At 44.5% G+C, this 23,693-nt stretch overlaps 3 long non-coding RNA genes across 5 annotated transcripts; all 3 read right to left on the bottom strand.

Moving 5' to 3' along the window:
* Nucleotides 1-163: 163 nt before the first annotated feature.
* On the bottom strand, nucleotides 164-5,371 carry LOC140693962 (uncharacterized). Of its 2 annotated transcripts, none has more exons than XR_012069681.1 (3): nucleotides 5,150-5,371; nucleotides 629-741; nucleotides 164-413 (listed from the first exon to the last, which is right to left on the bottom strand). It is a non-coding gene; the product is annotated as an uncharacterized lncRNA (long non-coding RNA). The 2 variants fall into 2 exon arrangements; XR_012069682.1 differs by lacking the exon at nucleotides 5,150-5,371 and adding an exon at nucleotides 4,579-4,662.
* Nucleotides 5,372-5,462: 91 nt separating this feature from the next.
* On the bottom strand, nucleotides 5,463-10,685 carry LOC140693961 (uncharacterized). 2 transcript variants are annotated; one of them, XR_012069680.1, is made up of 4 exons: nucleotides 10,448-10,584; nucleotides 9,878-9,993; nucleotides 5,928-6,040; nucleotides 5,463-5,712 (listed from the first exon to the last, which is right to left on the bottom strand). It is a non-coding gene; the product is annotated as an uncharacterized lncRNA (long non-coding RNA). The 2 variants fall into 2 exon arrangements; XR_012069679.1 differs by lacking the exon at nucleotides 9,878-9,993 and having other exon boundaries at nucleotides 10,448-10,685.
* Nucleotides 10,686-16,071: 5,386 nt separating this feature from the next.
* On the bottom strand, nucleotides 16,072-21,336 carry LOC140693960 (uncharacterized). Its single transcript, XR_012069678.1, has 4 exons — nucleotides 21,073-21,336; nucleotides 17,687-17,759; nucleotides 16,518-16,588; nucleotides 16,072-16,347 (listed from the first exon to the last, which is right to left on the bottom strand). It is a non-coding gene; the product is annotated as an uncharacterized lncRNA (long non-coding RNA).
* Nucleotides 21,337-23,693: the final 2,357 nt, after the last annotated feature.

Here is a 23,693-nt window from a genome sequence, read left to right as displayed (position 1 = left end):
AAGCCGTGTAAGTTCGAGCTACTGCTGCTGCCCAAAGACCTGAGTTCACAAGTCAGTTTCCAGAACCTGAAAGGGCAGACAGTGGAAGATCTGCCTGTCATCAGCTTACTGGTGAGGCTCCGATGTACTTTCAGACTTGCCCAGTCCTGGTGAAGTCGACTTTTAGGGAGACACGAAGAGAAGCTGGCCGAAAAGCTGGCTGCACAGATTGAGGAGAAATGTGAACATATGGATGAGAGATGTTCTGCTACAATGGAGAATACTGGCGTGGAGACAGCTGTAGAGGATACCAGGCTCAAAAGACATTCATGAGACACATTGAACCTCGCTGATACTGGCTGAAACATACGGAGTGCCAACGTGGACTTGAGGAAGTTCCTCAATTTTCTTCTCCAAGAACGGGCCCAAGGTCCCTGACGTGTGCAAGAGAAGAGATGGCAGAGATGAACAAAACGCTCCTGTTCTTGGAAGAGGTCGTGAGAATCCACACTTCCCAAAGGGCCTTCCCACGACATTCAGACCAGAATTCACCAAGCCCATGTAAGCCTTTTCCCTGTTTCGGGCCTAGCAAGCAAGCACTTGCCCTTCCCTCCCCTCCAATCAGGCATCCATTTTGAAGGATCAGTACCTGAGCTGCAATGAAGCCATTACGAGAAGAGCAAGCCGCTCCTAGAATCAGAGTTCCGCCAGCTTCACACTATGTGAACAACAGTGAACTCCTTAAAGGTCAAATAATCTCGGCTGAAATCGATAGGAATTGAATAGTTAGCTCACACCTAGAAACGGTGGCCTTCAGCTAGATTCAGCAAATGTTGTGTTTATGTCTTCCCTGGGGTGAATTGAGTGTGGTAAGTGAGGGGAATCTTTGACTGAACTTGAATCTGTATTAGGCCTCAGTTTTTCAAGACAGTTTAGGTAAATAGAACAAGTCAGAAAGTGAACTGTACTGTAAAAGACGCCAATGACATTAAAGACACAGCTTATGTGGATCGTCTTTCACTTGAGTCAAGCCCCCGGGGGCACTATATCATGTGGGTGCAGACTTGGTTGCGTTAAATGGCTATGCTCAACATGATCGGATGATTAACTGTTCTCATCACTGATAGAAGAACACCTTGTTCTCTATAGACTAGCATAACTGCAGCAGGATTCTCCTAGCTATAATGCCTGTAGGTGCTGTTGGATTCAAACCTAAATGTATATATTTGGTTTGTTTCCTCTTGTATTTTCCAAGAGATGGATGTTACCCCTTGAAATGCCAACTTTGGCCAGTAGGTGTCATTGTGAGTAAAGGGTACCACATGCACAAGTGTATCTAAGGTTGGGGGTTATTTCATGTTTCCAATAGTTATTTCATGGTTCCTGTTGGTTTCGGAGGCTTCAACCGTAAAGAGCTGACATGACCCCTTTAACACTTTGGACTGCTAGTTTGCATTCTATCTGTCTAGGTTTTCCGTAGAGCTGACAAAATGTTACCAAAATTGACAAGTCTGGCTTCTACGTCGATTGAGTGTGTTTCAAAAAATAACTTCATTTTCGTATAACTCCGAAAACATGTAAATGAAGTCTGTTAAACTTCTTAAAGACTGTAAATGAGATATCAACACAATGTCAAACTGGTGTCTTCGGACAATCCCTCTCACCACGGCTGTATACAAACAAAGAGCTAAGCAAATATCACATTTCTGTGAAATGTATCTGGATAGTGTTGATTCATCGATGCCCATTTGGCAGAGAAGAAGTGCAACCTGCACTCACTCTCTCCCATGTACAGAGCAATGGAAACACCCACTCACCCAGCCCTTGGCACAGGACACTTGCCGAAGAGAGGTCTGTTACTTCCAAAGACAGGATTAGGCCTCAGGACACATGGAAGCAGGAGAAGGCAAATCACGGAATGGAAACCAGTGCAGGGTCTGACCCCTGGTGATGGAGCAGCTAGGGTGAGCTGTGTCTAACTTGGACGCACACTCTCAAGCGGACAGGAGACATGGGATTGAAGGTGATGTGCTGAGATTTATAAGAGTGCACAGCAGATTCTTGGCTTACAGAAGTCAAAGAAACCAGCGCAAAATATCCCCACATTTGATTCTGAGACCAAGATCCGTGATGCCAAATGTGAGTTATCAGGGGCAACGTTCATTGAGGGATAGGGCTACGGATGATGGCACACTCAGAGTCTCAGGGATCTGAAGTGCGATGTGGGATGTGGTGGGTCGAATCAAGAGAGCAAACCAAACTGTGTACCAATGATAAAGCAACCACACTGGCCGGGCGGTTGAGATAACCTATATGTCCCATGGCCACACCCAGTGCATCTGCAGGACTAGGGGCCAATTGGGCATTTTGCCAATAGAGCAAGTGTGGGGCTGAATCAGAGCTATCGTGCATCTGGTCTGAGGGGTCCAGGGTGCCTTGGGTTTGAAATCAGAATGAAAAGCCTTAGGATCTTCTACATTCATTACCTGGGATGGGATTACGGTTTGGTTTGAGGCACAGGATGCGCAAGAGCTCTGTGGTTGCCTTCGTGCACCCGTACCACAAGGATGAGAGGACAAGGATGTGTGGTCCAAGTCCACAGCGTGAGAAAAGGAAGCATTTCCTTCAGCACTATCTCCCAAAAGCATATGCTACATTTTGGATGTCACTGGCACGGTAAGGCACCGAGGACACCAAGGTAGGTCTGCGGGATCATTCCAGGAGGCCCTGATATGTGACATCCATGGATGTGTTTCCACTGGTGTTTCAGTAGACAGAGAAGCTCTGGGAAGAACTGCTTTCATTGGGACATTCCCGTGGCACTACAAAGAACATTCGCACTATCATTTTGATGTTTTGGAAACTCTCCAAAATGACATAGAGCAGAATGCAGAGCTGAGAAGCTTTAGAAGCTTCATTTCAACAGGAGGATGGGTCCTGGGCACTTTCAGAATTGTGAGATAAGCAAAATCAAAAGGAAGTTAAGCTAATCTAAATAGTATGGGTTGTTCATCACAACTAATGCAACACCAGCAATTGGAGATATACCAGACACACACAGGAACAGGATATGGCATCAATGTCTAGGAGAAATTGTCCTCACAGAAATCCCATGGAATTGCGTAGAGCCAAGAGCCTAAAACTTTCACTTAACAAAGCCCTTGAAGTCTACATTAGATACCTGATATTACCTGACCCGTAGAGTTGAAGTAGTACAGTAAAAGAAAAAGGAAGGACCATTTTCAGTTCCAAAGATATTGAAGGCCCAAAAGATAAGCTTTCAGACATCTAGACTGCAAAACACTATCCAGACCAATTGTGGAAAATGGAGGTCAGGAAAACACTGAAAAACAACAGTGTCTCAGAATCACAAAAGGCAGAATACCAGAAAAGAGGAAGTTAAAGTCTAAACACGAGCCAAAAAATATCAGGAAACTCAATGGATGTGATAATATCAGGGCTAAAATTCAGTCGTAAGCAGACTAGATAATGCAGAGGGACGCGTGAATGACTGTGAAGACAGGGGAACAGAAAAACCTCGGTCAGAAGCAGACATAGGAAAGCAAGTGCAAACCAATGTAAACATTGCTGTTGAACCCTGGGTTAAGACAGGGCATGAAAGACTAGAATTCATAAGAGTCACAGATGGAAAAGCAAGAGAAAATGAAACAAAAAATGTCTGAAAATTTATCTGTGGAAAAATCAGACTGAAACATGCTGAAAGCCAGGAAAGAATCATCTATGTGAATTCACGAAGTACAGAGCATCCAAAGGAGTAGGAATCCCAATAGACCTTCCAGAGGCTGTATGATTCAAATCTACAAAGTTCACGAATATCCCAGTGATTTAAAATGCACCTGGAGGAAACAACATAGTCACAAGGGAACCTCCAGAGGGGTTTCAGCTGATATCTCATCAGCAATATTGCAGGACAGGGAGGAGTGCCAGGACACAGACCATATCCTGAATGGCCAAATGCTGCCATCTAGGGTAGCCTATGCCACATGACCGCCATTTCTAATAACGGCAGAGCTAGAGAATTCCACAGACCGGCAAATCGTAAAAGAATTCAGCAGTTCAAAACTTATCCTACAAGAATGGTTGAGAATACTCCCCGGAATAGAAAAGCAGCAAGATGAAATGGAAAGAAGAAAACCATTATTGGAAATGCAAGAAGAGCATGAGAGGCAAAAAGAAACAAGAAGAAGGCAAGGAGGATATCAAAACCCTAAAGATGGGAGAGGGAAGCAGGAAATCATAGGTGATTGGAAACATTCTCTTAAGTGAACCAGCTTATTTGACTCTGTGTTTGAAGCGAAAGGAGAGATGAATTGCCTGACGTGTTTGCAAAAGAAGCAAGAAGCAGACCAACAAAGAATCAAACCAACAAACAAGCACCAAATGGGTACGGTTGGCTGACATATACCAAGGGAACCATGATTATTCAAAAGAAAATACTCAAGGTGATGTCAAGGATCATTCAGCACGCATCGACCCAGTATCGCGGCTTGCATGTACTCAGCACACTTGTATTCGGATATCAGAGGCGTGCATTCATATTCGTAAATATTGATTCATAAGAGCATATCGTGACCTCACCCAAATGCCGATTTGGAATGTAATGAATTCCTAGTCCGTGATGTAGTCTTGTATGTCTTCCAACAGGATGAAGGAATGCCATATTCTTCGCTACGTAGAGAAGAAATGTAAGAAGCCTATAACAAAGGCAAGTAGCTCTGCCAAAGTGTATTAAGAGCAAAAGAGACAGACAGTAAAGTGCACATTGGGGTTGGTTTCATTTCTTGGAAATTCAGCCCCCATGAAACAAATAGATCCATGTCCTGAGAGTGTGGGTTTTTCAGCAGAAATCATGCGACGCATATGTATTCCGGTTGTATGGATATTATAGGAACATATGTCTCCTTTACTGGGTCTTTGTATACTGTGAACTTTTAGAAAGTTTAAAGGCCTGTGAAACCATAAACTGAAAACGGACACACTTCCCTCGATTGGTACTGTGCATACAGATCTGAACAAAAGGAAAGAGGGAATAAGAAAGGCCCATGGGGCGCTAGTGGGTAGAATCACATTTACTTTAGGAACCTATCGTCGGATGAAGCCCCTCCCCCAACACTGACAAGATAGAGCAGCCTTTGGGGATGGCAGTTACCGGTTGGATTCCAGGTTGAATTTTTTTGTGTATCGCGAGGCTTGTTGTGGCTATTGGATCCTAGGTAACCGGGCTGAGTTCTGTGGGTGGATCAGTGTGATGGAGGGTCTGCCGCCCTCTGTGGAGCTTGGCTTAGGTGTGTGGTCTGGGAAGCCGTGTAAGTTCGAGCTACTGCTGCTGCCCAAAGACCTGAGTTCACAAGTCAGTTTCCAGAACCTGAAAGGGCAGACAGTGGAAGATCTGCCTGTCATCAGCTTACTGGTGAGGCTCCGATGTACTTTCAGACTTGCCCAGTCCTGGTGAAGTCGACTTTTAGGGAGACACGAAGAGAAGCTGGCCGAAAAGCTGGCTGCACAGATTGAGGAGAAATGTGAACATATGGATGAGAGATGTTCTGCTACAATGGAGAATACTGGCGTGGAGACAGCTGTAGAGGATACCAGGCTCAAAAGACATTCATGAGACACATTGAACCTCGCTGATACTGGCTGAAACATACGGAGTGCCAACGTGGACTTGAGGAAGTTCCTCAATTTTCTTCTCCAAGAACGGGCCCAAGGTCCCTGACGTGTGCAAGAGAAGAGATGGCAGAGATGAACAAAACGCTCCTGTTCTTGGAAGAGGTCGTGAGAATCCACACTTCCCAAAGGGCCTTCCCACGACATTCAGACCAGAATTCACCAAGCCCATGTAAGCCTTTTCCCTGTTTCGGGCCTAGCAAGCAAGCACTTGCCCTTCCCTCCCCTCCAATCAGGCATCCATTTTGAAGGATCAGTACCTGAGCTGCAATGAAGCCATTACGAGAAGAGCAAGCCGCTCCTAGAATCAGAGTTCCGCCAGCTTCACACTATGTGAACAACAGTGAACTCCTTAAAGGTCAAATAATCTCGGCTGAAATCGATAGGAATTGAATAGTTAGCTCACACCTAGAAACGGTGGCCTTCAGCTAGATTCAGCAAATGTTGTGTTTATGTCTTCCCTGGGGTGAATTGAGTGTGGTAAGTGAGGGGAATCTTTGACTGAACTTGAATCTGTATTAGGCCTCAGTTTTTCAAGACAGTTTAGGTAAATAGAACAAGTCAGAAAGTGAACTGTACTGTAAAAGACGCCAATGACATTAAAGACACAGCTTATGTGGATCGTCTTTCACTTGAGTCAAGCCCCCGGGGGCACTATATCATGTGGGTGCAGACTTGGTTGCGTTAAATGGCTATGCTCAACATGATCGGATGATTAACTGTTCTCATCACTGATAGAAGAACACCTTGTTCTCTATAGACTAGCATAACTGCAGCAGGATTCTCCTAGCTATAATGCCTGTAGGTGCTGTTGGATTCAAACCTAAATGTATATATTTGGTTTGTTTCCTCTTGTATTTTCCAAGAGATGGATGTTACCCCTTGAAATGCCAACTTTGGCCAGTAGGTGTCATTGTGAGTAAAGGGTACCACATGCACAAGTGTATCTAAGGTTGGGGGTTATTTCATGTTTCCAATAGTTATTTCATGGTTCCTGTTGGTTTCGGAGGCTTCAACCGTAAAGAGCTGACATGACCCCTTTAACACTTTGGACTGCTAGTTTGCATTCTATCTGTCTAGGTTTTCCGTAGAGCTGACAAAATGTTACCAAAATTGACAAGTCTGGCTTCTACGTCGATTGAGTGTGTTTCAAAAAATAACTTCATTTTCGTATAACTCCGAAAACATGTAAATGAAGTCTGTTAAACTTCTTAAAGACTGTAAATGAGATATCAACACAATGTCAAACTGGTGTCTTCGGACAATCCCTCTCACCACGGCTGTATACAAACAAAGAGCTAAGCAAATATCACATTTCTGTGAAATGTATCTGGATAGTGTTGATTCATCGATGCCCATTTGGCAGAGAAGAAGTGCAACCTGCACTCACTCTCTCCCATGTACAGAGCAATGGAAACACCCACTCACCCAGCCCTTGGCACAGGACACTTGCCGAAGAGAGGTCTGTTACTTCCAAAGACAGGATTAGGCCTCAGGACACATGGAAGCAGGAGAAGGCAAATCACGGAATGGAAACCAGTGCAGGGTCTGACCCCTGGTGATGGAGCAGCTAGGGTGAGCTGTGTCTAACTTGGACGCACACTCTCAAGCGGACAGGAGACATGGGATTGAAGGTGATGTGCTGAGATTTATAAGAGTGCACAGCAGATTCTTGGCTTACAGAAGTCAAAGAAACCAGCGCAAAATATCCCCACATTTGATTCTGAGACCAAGATCCGTGATGCCAAATGTGAGTTATCAGGGGCAACGTTCATTGAGGGATAGGGCTACGGATGATGGCACACTCAGAGTCTCAGGGATCTGAAGTGCGATGTGGGATGTGGTGGGTCGAATCAAGAGAGCAAACCAAACTGTGTACCAATGATAAAGCAACCACACTGGCCGGGCGGTTGAGATAACCTATATGTCCCATGGCCACACCCAGTGCATCTGCAGGACTAGGGGCCAATTGGGCATTTTGCCAATAGAGCAAGTGTGGGGCTGAATCAGAGCTATCGTGCATCTGGTCTGAGGGGTCCAGGGTGCCTTGGGTTTGAAATCAGAATGAAAAGCCTTAGGATCTTCTACATTCATTACCTGGGATGGGATTACGGTTTGGTTTGAGGCACAGGATGCGCAAGAGCTCTGTGGTTGCCTTCGTGCACCCGTACCACAAGGATGAGAGGACAAGGATGTGTGGTCCAAGTCCACAGCGTGAGAAAAGGAAGCATTTCCTTCAGCACTATCTCCCAAAAGCATATGCTACATTTTGGATGTCACTGGCACGGTAAGGCACCGAGGACACCAAGGTAGGTCTGCGGGATCATTCCAGGAGGCCCTGATATGTGACATCCATGGATGTGTTTCCACTGGTGTTTCAGTAGACAGAGAAGCTCTGGGAAGAACTGCTTTCATTGGGACATTCCCGTGGCACTACAAAGAACATTCGCACTATCATTTTGATGTTTTGGAAACTCTCCAAAATGACATAGAGCAGAATGCAGAGCTGAGAAGCTTTAGAAGCTTCATTTCAACAGGAGGATGGGTCCTGGGCACTTTCAGAATTGTGAGATAAGCAAAATCAAAAGGAAGTTAAGCTAATCTAAATAGTATGGGTTGTTCATCACAACTAATGCAACACCAGCAATTGGAGATATACCAGACACACACAGGAACAGGATATGGCATCAATGTCTAGGAGAAATTGTCCTCACAGAAATCCCATGGAATTGCGTAGAGCCAAGAGCCTAAAACTTTCACTTAACAAAGCCCTTGAAGTCTACATTAGATACCTGATATTACCTGACCCGTAGAGTTGAAGTAGTACAGTAAAAGAAAAAGGAAGGACCATTTTCAGTTCCAAAGATATTGAAGGCCCAAAAGATAAGCTTTCAGACATCTAGACTGCAAAACACTATCCAGACCAATTGTGGAAAATGGAGGTCAGGAAAACACTGAAAAACAACAGTGTCTCAGAATCACAAAAGGCAGAATACCAGAAAAGAGGAAGTTAAAGTCTAAACACGAGCCAAAAAATATCAGGAAACTCAATGGATGTGATAATATCAGGGCTAAAATTCAGTCGTAAGCAGACTAGATAATGCAGAGGGACGCGTGAATGACTGTGAAGACAGGGGAACAGAAAAACCTCGGTCAGAAGCAGACATAGGAAAGCAAGTGCAAACCAATGTAAACATTGCTGTTGAACCCTGGGTTAAGACAGGGCATGAAAGACTAGAATTCATAAGAGTCACAGATGGAAAAGCAAGAGAAAATGAAACAAAAAATGTCTGAAAATTTATCTGTGGAAAAATCAGACTGAAACATGCTGAAAGCCAGGAAAGAATCATCTATGTGAATTCACGAAGTACAGAGCATCCAAAGGAGTAGGAATCCCAATAGACCTTCCAGAGGCTGTATGATTCAAATCTACAAAGTTCACGAATATCACAGTGATTTAAAATGCACCTGGAGGAAACAACATAGTCACAAGGGAACCTCCAGAGGGGTTTCAGCTGATATCTCATCAGCAATATTGCAGGACAGGGAGGAGTGCCAGGACACAGACCATATCCTGAATGGCCAAATGCTGCCATCTAGGGTAGCCTATGCCACATGACCGCCATTTCTAATAACGGCAGAGCTAGAGAATTCCACAGACCGGCAAATCGTAAAAGAATTCAGCAGTTCAAAACTTATCCTACAAGAATGGTTGAGAATACTCCCCGGAATAGAAAAGCAGCAAGATGAAATGGAAAGAAGAAAACCATTATTGGAAATGCAAGAAGAGCATGAGAGGCAAAAAGAAACAAGAAGAAGGCAAGGAGGATATCAAAACCCTAAAGATGGGAGAGGGAAGCAGGAAATCATAGGTGATTGGAAACATTCTCTTAAGTGAACCAGCTTATTTGACTCTGTGTTTGAAGCGAAAGGAGAGATGAATTGCCTGACGTGTTTGCAAAAGAAGCAAGAAGCAGACCAACAAAGAATCAAACCAACAAACAAGCACCAAATGGGTACGGTTGGCTGACATATACCAAGGGAACCATGATTATTCAAAAGAAAATACTCAAGGTGATGTCAAGGATCATTCAGCACGCATCGACCCAGTATCGCGGCTTGCATGTACTCAGCACACTTGTATTCGGATATCAGAGGCGTGCATTCATATTCGTAAATATTGATTCATAAGAGCATATCGTGACCTCACCCAAATGCCGATTTGGAATGTAATGAATTCCTAGTCCGTGATGTAGTCTTGTATGTCTTCCAACAGGATGAAGGAATGCCATATTCTTCGCTACGTAGAGAAGAAATGTAAGAAGCCTATAACAAAGGCAAGTAGCTCTGTCAAATTGTTCTAAGAGCAAAAGAGACAGACAGTAAAGTGCACATTGGGGTTGGTTTCATTACTTGGAATTTCAGCCCCCATGAAACAAATGGATCCATGTCGTGAGATTGCGGGTGTTTCAGCAGAAATCAGGCGACGCATATGTATTCCAGGTGTACGGATATTATAGGGACATAAGTCTCCTTCAGTGGGTCTCTGTGTACTGTGAACTTTTACAAAGTTTAAAGACGTGTGAAACCATCAACTGAAAAGTGACACAATTCCCTCCATTGGTAATGTGCATACAGATCTGAACAAAAGGAAAGAGGGAAGAAAAAGGCCCATGGGACGCTAGTGGGTAGAATCCCATTTACCTTAGGAACCTCTCGTCGGATCAAACCCCTCCCCCAACACTGAAAAGATGCAACAGCCATTGTGGATGGCAGTTACCGGATGGATTCCAGGTTGAATGTTGGTGTGTATCACGAGGCTTGTTGTGGCTATTGGATCCTAGGTAAACGGGCAGAGTTCTGTGGGTGGATCAGTGTGATGGAGGGGCTGCCGCACTCTGTGGAGCTTGGCTTAGGTGTTTGTTCCGGGAAGCTGTGTAAGTTCGAGATACTGCGGCTGCCCAAAACCTGAGTTCACAGGTCAGTTTCCAGAACCTGAAAGGGCAGACAGTGGAAGATCTGCCTGTCATCAGCTTACTGGTGAGGCTCCGAGGTACCTTCAGACTTGCCCAGTCCTGGTGAAGTCGACTTTAGGGGAGACACGCAGAGAAGCTGGCCGAAAAGCTGGCTGCACGGATTGAGGAGAAATGCGAACACATGGATGAGAGATGTTCTGCTACAATGGAGAATGCTGGCGTGGAGACAGCTGTAGAGGATACCAGGCTCAAAAGACATTCATGAGACACATTGAACCTCGCTGATACTGGCAGAAACATACGGAGTGCCAACGAGGACTTGAGGAAGTTCCTCAATTCTCTTCTCCAAGAACGGGTCCAAGGTCTCTGACGTCTGAAAGAGAAGAGATGGCAGAGATGATCAAAACGCTCCTGTTCTTGGAAGAGGTCGTGAGAATCCACACGTCCCAAAAGGCATTCCAAATCAATTCAGACCAGAATTCACCAAGCTCAGGTAAGCCTTTTCCCAGGTTTGGGCCTAGCTAGCAAGCTCTTGACCTTCCCTCCCTTCCACTTAGGCATCCATTTTGAAGAATCTGTACCTGAGCTGCAATGAAGCCATTATGAGGAGAGCATGCCCTCCTAGAATCAGAGTTCCTCCAGCTTAACACTCTGTGAACAACAGTGAACTCTTTAAGATTAAATAGTCTCTGCTGGAATAGATAGGAATTGAATACTTAGCTCACACTTAGGAAAATGGTCTTCTGCTAGATTCAAAAATGTTGAGTTTGTGTCTTCCCTGGGGTGAAGGGAGTGTGGTAAGTGAGGGGAATATTTGACTGAACGTGAATCTATATTAGGCATAAATTTTTCAAGACACTATAGGTAAATAGAACAAGTCAGAAAGTGAACTGTACTGTAAAAGTCGCCAATGACATTAAAGACACAGCTTATGTGGATCGTATTTCACTTACGTCAAGCCACCGGGGGCACTATATCATGGGGTGCAGACTTGGTTGCGTTAAATGGCTTTACCAACATGATCGGATGAATAAGCGTTCTCATCACTGATAGAATAACACCTTGTTCTCCATAGACTAGCATAACTGCAGGAGGGTTCTCCTAGCTATAATGCCTCTAGGTGCTTTTGGATTCAAACCTAAATGTATATATTTGGTTTCTTTCCTCTTTTATTTTCCTAGAGAGGGATGTTACCCCTTGAAATGCCAACATTGGCCAGTTGTTTTATTTAGGAGTAAAGGGCACCACATGCACAATTGTAACCAAGGTTGGGGGTTATTTCATGTTTCCAATAGTTATTTCATGGTTCCTGTTGGTTTAGGGGGCTTCAACCGTAAAGAGGTGACATGAACCCTTTAAAAATTTGGACTGCTAGTTTGCATTCTATCTGTCTAGGTTTTCCGTAGAGCTGACAATATGTTACCAAAATTGACAAGTCTGGCTTCTAGGTCGACTCAGTGTGTTTCAAAAAATAACTTCATTTTCGTATAACTACCAAAACATGTAAATGAATTCTGTTAAACTTCTTAAAGTCTGCAAATGTGATATCAACACAATGTCAAAACAGTTGTCTTCGGACATTCCCTCCCACCAAGGCTGTATAGAAACAAAGAGCTAAGCAAATGTAACATTTCTGTGAAATGTATCTGGATAGAGTTGATTCCTCGATGCCCAGTTGGGAGAGAGGAAGTGCAACTTGCACTCACTCGCGCCCATGTACAGAGCAATGGAAACATCCACTCAAACTGCCCTGGGCACAGGACACTTGCCGAAGAGAGGTCTGTTACTTCCAAAGACAGGATGAGGCCTCAGGACACCTGGAAGCAGGAGAAGGCAAAGCAGGGAATGGAAACCAGTGCAGGGTCTGACCCCTGGTGATGGAGAAACAAGGGTGAAACTCTGTTTACCTTGGACACACACTCTCAAGCGGAAAGGAGACATGGGATTGAAGGTGATGTGCTGAGATTTACAAGAGTGCACAGCAGATGCTTGGCTGACCGAACTCAAAGAAACCAGCGCAAAATATCCCCACAGTTGATTCTGAGACCAAGATCCGAGCTTCTAAATTTGAGGTAGCAGAGGCAACGGTCAGTGAGGGATAGGGCTACGGATGATGGCACACGCTGAGTCTCAGGGATCTGGAGTGCGTTGTGGGATGTGGTAGTTCGAATCAAGAGAGCAAACCGAACTGTGTACCAATGATAAAGCATCCAAACTGGCCACGTGGTCGAGATTACCGATATGTCCCATGGCCACACCCAGTGCATCTGCAGGACCAGGGACCAATTGGGCATTTTGCCAATAGAGCACGTGTGGGGCTGAATCAGAGCTATCGTGCATCTGATCTGAGGTGTCCAGGGGACCTTGGGTTGGAAATCAGAATGAAAAGCCTTAGGATCTGCTACATTCATAACCTGGGCTAGGATTACGGTTTGGTTTGAGGCACAGGATGGGCAAAAGCTCTGTGGTTGCTTTCGTGCACCCGTGCCACAAGGATGAGAGGAGAAGTAAGAGTGGTCCAAGTCCACAGCGTGAGAAGAGGAAGCATTTCCTTCAGCATTATCTCCCAAAAGCGGATGCTACATTTTGGATGGCACCGGCCCGTTATGGCACCGAGGACACCAAGGTCGTTCTGCGGGATCATTCCAGCAGGCCCTGATGTGTGACATCCATGGATGTCCTTCCACTGTTGTTTCAGTAGTCATAGAAGATCAGGGAAGAACTGATTTCATAGGGACATTCCCGTGGCACTACAAAGCACAAGCGTACTCTCAGTTTGCTGAGTTAGAAACACTCCAAAACGACATAGAGCAGAATGCAGATCTGAGAACTTTTAGAAGCCTCATTTCAACAAGAGGATGTGTCCTGCGCACTTTCAGAATTGTGAGATAAGCATAATGAATATTAAGTTTTGCTAATCGAAATAGTATGGGTTGTTCATCAAAACTAATGCAACACTAGCAATTGGAGATATACCAGACAACACACACAGGAAGAGATTTCGGTATCAATGTCTAAGAGAAATTGTCCTCACCGAAATCCAATGGAATTACATAGAGAAAAGAGTCTAAAATTTTCACTTTACAAACCACAAGTAGTCTACATTAGATACGTGAAATTACCTGACCAGCAGTGTTGAAGAAGTACAGTAAAAGAAACAGGAAGTACCATTTTCAGTTCCAAAGATATTGAAGGCCCAAAAGATACGCTTTCAAACCAATAGACTGCAAAACGCTATCCAGACCAAGTATTGAAAATGGAGGTCAGTAAATCACTGAAGAACAAATTGTATCAGAATCACAAAAGGCAGAATACCAGAAAAGGGGAAGAGAAAGTCTAAAGACAAGCCAAAAAATATCAGAAAACTCAATTGATGTGATAAAATCTGGGCTAAAATTCAGTCCTTAGCAGACTAGATAATGCAGAGGGACGCGTGAATGACTGTGAAGACAGGGGAACACAAATCCCTCGGTAAGAAACGGACATAACAAAGCAAGTGCAAACCAATGAAAACATTGCTGTTGAATCCTGGGTTAAGACAGTGCATGAAAGACGAGAATTCATAAGAGTTCCAGATGGAAAAGCAAGAGATAAAGAAAAAACAAATGTCTGAAAATTTCTGTAGAAAAATCAGACTGAAACATGCTGAAAGCCAAGAAAGAATCATCTATGCGAATTCAGGAATTACATATCATCCAAAGGAGTTGGAATCCCAATAGACCTACCAGCAGCTGTATGATTCAAATCAACAAATTTCACGAATATCCCAGGGATTTATAATGCACCAGGAGGAAACAACATAGTCACAAGGGAACCTCCAAAGGGGTTTCAGCTGATATATCGACAGCAATATTGCAGGACAGGGAGGAGTGCCAGGACACAGACCATATCCTGAATGGCCAAATGCTGCCACCTAGGGTAGCCTATGCCCCATGACCACCATTTCTATAAATGGCAGAGCTAGAGAATTCAACAGACCGGCAAATCTTAAAAGAATTCAGCAGTTCAAAACTTCTTCTAAAAGGAAGGTTGAGAATACTCCCCTGAATAGAAAAGTAGCAAGATGAAATGGAAAGAAGAAACCATTCTTGGAAATGCAAGAAGAGCATGAGTGGCAAAGAAGAAACAAGAAGAAGGCAAGGAGGACATCAAAACCCTAAAGATGGGAGAGGGAAGCAGGAAATCATAGGTGATTGGAAGCACTCTCTTAAGTTAATCAGCTTATTTGACTCTCTGTTTGAAGCGAAAGGAGAGATGCATGGCCTGACGTGTTTGCAAAACAAGCGAGAAGCAGACCAACAAAGAATCAAACCAACAAACAAGCACCAAAAGGGTACGGTTGGCTGACATTTACCAAGGGAACCATGATTATTCAAAGAAAATACTCAAGGTGATGTCAAGGATCATTCAGCACGCATCGACCCAGTATCGCGTCTTGCATATACTCAGAACACTTGCATTCGGAACTCAGAGGCGTGCATTCATATTCGTAAATTTTGATTCCTAAGAGCATATCGTGACCTAACCCTAATGCCGATTTGGAATCAAATGTATTCCTAGTCCGTGATGTAGTCTTGTATGTCTTCCAACAGGATGAAGGAATGCCATAATCTACGCTACGTAGAGAAGAAATGTAAGAAGCCTCTAACAAAGACAAGTAGTTCTGCCAAATTGTACTAAGAGCAAAAGAGACAGACAGTAAAGTGCACATTGGTGTTGGTTTCATTTCTTGGAATTTCAGTCCCCATGAAAAAAAAGGTTCCATGTCCTGAGAGTGCGGGTGTTTCAGCAGAAATCAGGCGACGCATATGTATTCCGGGTGTACGGATATTATAAGAACATAAGTCTCCTTTAGTGCGTCTCTGTGTAATGTGAAATTTTAGAAAGTATAAAGACGTGTGAAACCATCAACTGAAAAGGGACACACATCCCTCCATTGGTACTGTGTATACAGATCTGAACATAAGGAAAGAGGGAAGAAGAAAGACCCATGGGACGCTAGTGGGTAGAATCACATTTACCTAAGGAACCTCTCGTCGGATGCAGCCCCTCCCCCAACACTGACAAGATGCAGCAGCCATTGGGGATGGCAGTTACCGGTTGGATTCCAGGTGCAATGTTGGTTTGTTCCAAGAGGCTTGTTGTGGATGTTGGATCCTAGGTAACCGGGCAGAGATCTGTGGGTGGATCAGTGTGATGGAGGGTATGCCGCCGTCTGTGGAGCTTGGCTTACGTGTTTGGTCTGGGAAATTGTGTATGTTCGAGATACTGCTGCTGCCCAAAAACCTGAGTTCACAGGTCAGTTTCCAGAACCTGAAAGGGCAGACAGTGGAAATCTGCCTGTCATCAGCTTACTGGTGAGGCTCCGAAGTTCCTTCAGACTTGCCCAGTCCTGGTGAAGTCGACTTTAGGGGAGACACGAAGAGAAGCTGGCCGAAAAGCTGGCTGCACGGATTGAGGAGAGATGCGAACACATGAATGAGAGATGTTCTTCTACAATCGAGAATACTGGTGTGGAGACAGCTGTAGAGGATACCAGGCTCAAAAGACATTCATGAGACATATTGAATCTCGCTGATACTTCCCGAAACATACGGAGTACCAACGTGGACTTGAGGAAGTTCCTCAATTCTCTTCTCCAAGAACGGTTCCAAAGACTCTGACGTTTGCAAGAGAAGAGATGGCAGAGATGATCAAAACGCTCCTGTTCGTGGAAGAGTTCGTGAGAATCCACACGTTCCAAGGGGGATTCCCACGCCATTCAGACCAAAATTCACCAAGCCCAGGTAAGCCCTTTCCCAGGTTTGGGCCTAGCTAGCAAGCACATGCCCTTCCCTCCCCTCCACTCAGTCATCCATTTTGAAGGATCAGTACCTGAGCTGCATTGAAGCCATTACGAGAAGAGCAAGCCGCTCCTAGAATCAGAGTTCCTCCAGCTTCACACTCTGTGAACAACAGTGAACTCCTTAATGGTCAAATACTCTCGGCTGAATTAGATAGGAATTGAATACTTAGCTCACACCTAGAAATGATGTCCTTCCGCTAGATTCAGCAAATGTTGTGTTTATGTCTTCCCTGGTTTGAAGGGATTGTGGTAAGTGAGGGGAATATTTGACTGAACTTGAATCTGTATTATACCTTAGTTTTTCAAGACAGTATAGGTAAATAGCACAAGTCAGAAAGTGAACTGTTCTGTAAAAGTCTCCAATGACATTAAAGGCACAGCTTATGTGGATTGTCTTTCACTTGAGTCAAGCTCCCGGGGGCATTATATCATGGCGGTGCAGACTTGGTTGTGTTAAATGGCTTTACCCAGCATGATCGGATGATTAAGGGTTCTCATCAGTGATAAAAGAACACCTTGTTCTCCATAGACTATCATAACTGCAGCAGGGTTCTCCTAGCTATAATGCCTCTAGGTGCTTTTGGATTCAAACCTAAATGTATATATTTGGTTTCTTTCCTCATATATTTTCCTAGAGAGGGATGTTACCCCTTGAAATGCCAACTTTGTCCAGTAGGTGTCATTGGGAGTAAAGGGCACCACATGCACAAGTGTAACCAAGGTTGGGGGTTATTTCATGTTTCCAATAGTTATTTCATGGTTCCTGTTGGTTTCGGAGCCTTCAACCGTAAAGAGCTGACATGATCCCTTTAAAAGTTTGGACTGTTTGTTTGCATTCTATCTGTCTAGGTTTTCCGTAGAGCTGACACAATGTTACCAAAATTGACAAGTCTGGCTTCTACGTCGATTGAGTGTGTTTCAAAAAATAACTTCATTTTCGTATAACTCACAAAACATGTAAATGAATTCTGTTAAGCTTCTAAAAGACTGCAAATGAGATATCAACACAATGTAAAAACAGTTGTCTTCAGAAATTCCCTCCCACCAAGGCTGTATAGAAACAAAGAGCTAAGCAAATATCACATTTCTGTGAAATGTATATGGATAGTGTTGATTCATCGATGCCCAGTTGGCAGAGAAGAATTGCAACCTGTACTCACTCGCGCCCATGTACAGAGAAATGGAAACATACACTCACCCAGCCCTTGGCACAGGACACTTGCCGAAGAGAGGTCTGTTATTTCCAAAGACAGGATGAGGTCTCAGGACACCTGGAAACAGGAGAAGGCAAAGCAGGGAATGGAAACCAGTGCAGGGTCTCACTACTGGTGATGGAGCAACAAGGGTGAAACTCTGTTTAATTGGACACACACTCTCAAGCGGACAGGAGACATGGGATTGAAGGTGATGCGCTGAGTGTTAGAAGAGTGCACAGCAGATGCTTGGCTGACAGAATTCAAAGAAACCAGCGCAAAATATCCCCACAGTTGATTCTGAGACCAAGATCCGAGCTGCCAAATTTGAGGTAGCAGAGGCCACGGTCAGTGAGGGATAGGGCTACGGATGATGGCACACGCTGAGTCTCAGGGATCTGGAGGGCGTTGTGGGATGTAGTGGGTCGAATCTAGAGAGCAAACCGAAATGCTTACCAATGATAAAGCAACCACACTGGACGCGCAGTTGAGATAACCGATATGTCCCATGGCCACACCCAGTGCATCTGCAGGACTAGGGACCAATTAGGCATTTTGCCAAGAGAGCACGTGAGGGGCTGAATCAGAGCTATCGTGCATCTGGTCTGAGGGATCCAGGGGGCCTTGGGTTTGAAATCAGAATGAAAAGCCTTAGGATCTGCTACATTCATAACCTGGGCTGGGATTATGGTTTGGTTTGAGGCACAGGATGCGCAACAGCTCTGTGGTTGCCTTCGTGCAGCCGTGCCACAAGGATGAGAGGACAAGGAAGAGTGGTCCAAGTCCACAGCGTGAGAAGAGGAAGCATTTCCTTCAGCACTATCTCCCAAAAGCGGATGCTACATTTTGGATGGCATCGGCATGGTGCAGCACTGAGGACACCAAGGTAGGTCTGCGGGATCATTCCAGCAGGCCCTGATTTGTGACATCCATGGATGTGCTTCCACTGGTGTTTCAGTAGACAGAGAAGCTCTGGGAAGAACTGCTTTCATTGGGACATTCCCGTGGCAATAAAAAGCACAAGCGCACTCTAAGTTTGCTGTTTTGGAAACACTCCAAAATGACATAGAGGAGAATGCAGAGCTGAGAACCTTTAGAAGCCTCATTTCCACAAGAGGAAGTGTCCTGCACACTTTCACAATTGTGAAATAAGTGTAATCAAAATGAACTTATGTTAATCGAAATAGTATGGGTTGTTCATCACAACAAATGCAACACCAGCAATTGGAGATATACTAGACAACACACACAGGAACAGAATATGGCATCAATGTCTAGGAGAAATTGTCCTCACAGAAATCCCATGGAATTGCTTAGAGACAAGAGTCTAAAATTTTCACGTAACAAAGCCCTAGAATTCTACATTAGATACCTGATATTACCTGACCAGTAGAGATGAAGAAGTACAGTAAAAGACACAGGAAGTACCATTTTCAGTTCCAAAGATATTGAAGGCCCAAAATATACGCTTTCATACAACTAGACAGCATAACGCTATCCAGACCAAGTTTTGAAAATGGAGGTCAGGAAATCACTGAAGAACACAGTGTCTCAGAATCACAAAAGGCAGAATACCAGAAAAGGGGAAGAGAAAGTCTAAAGACGAGCCAAAATATATCAGAAAACTCAATGGATGTGATAATATCAGGGCTAAAATTCAGTCCTTAGCAGACTAGAATATGCAGAGGGACGCGGGAATGACTGTGAAGACGGGGAACAGAAATCCCTCGGTCAGAAGCGGACATAGGAAAGCAAGTGCAAACCAATGAAAACATTGCTGCTGAAACCTGGGTTAAGACAGGGCATGAAAGACTATAATTCATAAGAGTCCCAGATGGAAAAGCAAGAGTTAAAGAAACAAAAAATGTCTGAAAATTTATCTGTAGAAAAATCAGACTGAAACTTGCTGAAAGCCAAGAAGAAACATCTATGCGAATTCAGGAATTACACAGCATCCATAGGAGGTGGAATCCAAGTAGACCTACCAGCAGCTGTATGATTCAAATAAACAAAGTTCACGAATATCCCACTGATTTAAAATGCACCTGGAGGCAAAAACATAGTCACAAGGGAACCTGCAGAGGGGTTTCAGCTGATATCTCGGCAGCAATATTGCAGGACAGGGAGGAGTGCCAGGACACAGACCATATCCTGAATGGCCAAATGCTGCCACCTAGGGGAGCCTATGCCCCATGACCACCACTTCTAATAATGGCAGAGTTAGAGAATTCCACAGACCGGCAAATCTTAAAAGAATTCAGCAGTTCAAAACTTCTTCTAAAACGAAGTTTGGGAATACTCCCCTGAATAGAAAAGCAGCAAGATGAAATGGAAAGTAGAAAACCATTATTGGAAATGCAAGAAGAGCATGAGTGGCAAAGAAGAAACAAGAAGAAGGCAAGGAGGATATCAAAACCCAAAAGGTGGGAGAGGGAAGCAGGATATCATAGGTGATTGGAAACATTCTCTTAAGTGAATCAGCTTATTTGACTCTGTGTTTGAAGCGAAAGGAAAGATGCATGGCCTGACGTGTTTGCAAAACAAACAAGAAGCAGACCAACAAAAAATCAAACCAACAAACAAGCACCAAATGGGTACGGTTGGCTGACATATACCAAGGGGAACATGATTATTCAAAAGAAAATACTAAATGTGATGTCAAGGATCATTCAGCACGCATCGACCCAGTATCGCGGCTTGCATGTACTCAGCACACTTGTATTTGGAAATCAGAGGCGTGCATTCATATTCGTAAATATTGATTCATAAGAGCATATCGTGACCTAACCCAAATGCCGATTTGGAGTCAAATGGTTTCCTAGTCCGTGATATAGACTTGCAAGCCTTCCAACAGAATGAATGAAAGCCATATAAAACCCTACTTTGAGAAGAAATGACATAAGCTTTAACAAAGACAAGTAGATCTGCAAAAGTGTACTAAGAGCAAAAGAGACAGACAGTAAAGTGCACATTGGGGTTGGTTTCATTTCTAGGAATTTCATCCCCCATGAAACCAATGGATCCATGTCCTGAGATTGCGGGTGTTTCAGCAGAAATCAACCGACGGATATGTATTCCGGGTGTACGGATATTACAGGAACATAAGTTTCCTTTAGAGGGTCTCTGTGTACTGTGAACTGTTAGAAAGTTTAAAGACGTGTGAAACCATCAACAGAAAATGGACACACTTGCCTCCGTTGATACTGTGCATACAGATCTGAAGAAAAGGAAAGAGGGAAGAACAAAGGCCCATGGGACGCTAGTGGGTAGAATCACATTTAGCCTAGGAACCTCTCGTCGGATGCAGCCCCTCCCCCAAAACTGACAAGATGCAGCAGCCATTGGGGATGGCAGTTTCCGGTTGGATTCCAGGTGGAATGTTGGTGTGTACCGAGAGGCTTGTTATGGCCGGTGGATCCTAGGTAACCGGGCAGAGTTCTGTGGGTGGATCAGTGTGATGGAGGGGCTGTCACCCTCTGTGGAGCTAAACTTAGTGCTTTGTTCCGGGAAGCTGTGTCAGTTCGAGATACTGCTGTTGCCCAAAGACCTGAGTTCACGGGTCAGTCTCCAGAACTTTAAAGGGCAGACAGTAGAAGATCTGCCTGCCATCAGCTTACTGGTGAGGCTCCGAGGTACTTTCAGACATGCCCAGTCTGTTGAAGTCGACTGTATGGGAGATAAGAAGAGAAGCTGGGGGAAAAGCTGGCTGCACGGATTGAGGAGAGATGCGAACACATTGATGAGAGATGTTCTGTTACAGTGGAGATTACTGGCCTGGAGAAAGCTGTAGAGGATACCAGGCTCGAAAGACATTCAGGAGACCTATTGAACCTCGCTGATACTGGCAGAAACATACGGAGTGCCAACGTGGACTTGAGGAAGTTCCTCAATTCTCTGCTCGAAGAACGGGTCCAAGATCCCTGACATCTAAAAGAGAAGAAATGGCAGAGGTGATAAAACGCTCATGTTCTTGGAAGAGGTCGTGAGAATCCACATGTCCCTAGGGGCATTTCCAAGCCAATCAGACCAAAGTGCACCAAGCCCAGGTAAGCCTTTTCCCATGTTTGTGCCTAGCTAACAAGAACTTGCTCTTCCCTCCCATCCACTCAGGCATCCATTTGGAAGGATCAGTACCTGAGCTGCAATGAAACCAGTACGAGAAGTCAAGCCACTCCTCGAATCAGAGTTCCTCCAGGTTTACACTCTGTGAACAACAGTGAAATCCTTAAAGGACTAAAAGTCTCGACTGAAATAGATAGGATATGAATAATTATCTCACACAAAGAAACGATGGCCTTCCTCTAGTTTCAGCAAATGCTGGTTTGGTGTCTTCTCTGGGGTGAAGGGAGTGTGGTAAGTGAGGGGAATCTTTGACTGAACTTGTATATGTATTTGGCCTCAGGTTTTCAAGACAGTATAGGTAAATATTATAAGTCAGATAGTGAACGAAACTGTAAATTCGCCAATGACATTATAGACACAGCTTATGTGGACATTCTTTCATTAAGTCAAGCCACGTGGGCACTATATCATGGGGGTGCAGTCTCGGTTGCGTTATATTGCTTTACTCAACATGATCGGATCATTAAGCGTTCTCATCACTGATAGAAGAACACCTGGTTCTCAATAGACTAGCATAGCTGCAGCAGGGTTCTCAAAGCTATAATGCCTCTAGGTGATTTTGGATTCAAGCCTAAATATATATATTTGGTTTGTTTCCTCTTGTATTTTCCTAGAGAGGAATGTTACCCCTTGAAATGCCAACATTGGCCAGTAGGTGTCATTGGGAGTAAATGTCACCACATGCACAAGTGAAACCAAGGTTGGGGGTTATATCATGTTTCCAATAGCTATTTCATGGTTCCTGTTGGTTTCGGAGGCTTCAACAGTAAAGAGTTGACAAGACCCCTTTTACAGTTTGGACTGCTACTTTGCATTCTATCTGTCTATGTTATCCTTAGAACTGACATAATGATACCGAAATAGACAAGTCTGGATTCTAGGTCGATTTAGGATGTTTCAAAAACAAACTTCATTTTCATAAAACCCTCAAAACATGGAAATCATATCTATTAAACTTTTTAAAGGCTGCAAATGAGATATCAACACAATGTCAAAACTGGAGTCTTCGGAAAATCCCTCCCACCACGGCTGTATAGAAACAAAGAGCTAAACAAAAATCACATATCTGGGAAGTGTATCTGGAAAGTGGTGATTCATCAATGCCCAGTTGGCAGAGAAGCAGTGCAAACTGCGCTCACTCGCTCCCATGTACACAGCAATGGAAACATCCACTCACCCAGCCCTTGGCACAGGACACTTGCCGAAGAGAGGTCTGTTACTTCCAAAGACAGGATGAGGCCTCAGAACCCCTGGAAGCAGGAGAGGGCAAAGCAGGGAATGGAAACCAGTGCAGGGTCTGACCCCTGGTGATGGAGCAGCAAAGGTGAAACTCTGTTTAACTTGGACGCACACTCTCAAGCGGACAGGAGACATGGGATTGAAGGTGATGCGCTGAGTGTTAGATGAGTGCACAGCAGATGCTTGGCTGACAGAACTCAAAGAAACCAGCGCAAAATATCCCCACACTTGATTCTGAGACCAAGATCCGAGCTGCCAAATTTGACGTAGCAGAGGCAGCGGTCAGGGAGGGATAGGGCTACGGATGATGGCACACGCTGAGTCTCAGGGATCTGGAGTGCATTGTGGGATGTGGTGGGTCCTATCAAGAGAGCAAACCGACCTGTGACCCCAGTGAGAAGGCCACCACACCGGCACGCGCGGTTGAGATTATCGATATGTCCCATGGCCACACCCAGTGCATCTGCAGGACCAGGGACCAATTGGGCATTTTGCCAATAGAGCACGTGTGGGGCTGAATCAGAGATATCGTGCATCTGGTCTGAGTGATCTAGGTGGCCTTGGGTTTGAAATCAGAATGAAAAGCCTTAGGATCTGCTACATTCATAACCTGGGCTGGGATTATGGTTTGGTTTGAGGCACAGGATACGC

This window comes from Vicugna pacos, unplaced genomic scaffold (genome assembly GCF_048564905.1).
Source record: "Vicugna pacos unplaced genomic scaffold, VicPac4 scaffold_20, whole genome shotgun sequence".
NCBI lineage: Eukaryota > Metazoa > Chordata > Mammalia > Artiodactyla > Camelidae > Vicugna > Vicugna pacos.
The sequence above is the reverse complement of the archived record's forward strand: the minus strand, read 5'-3'. Positions and strand labels throughout refer to the sequence as shown.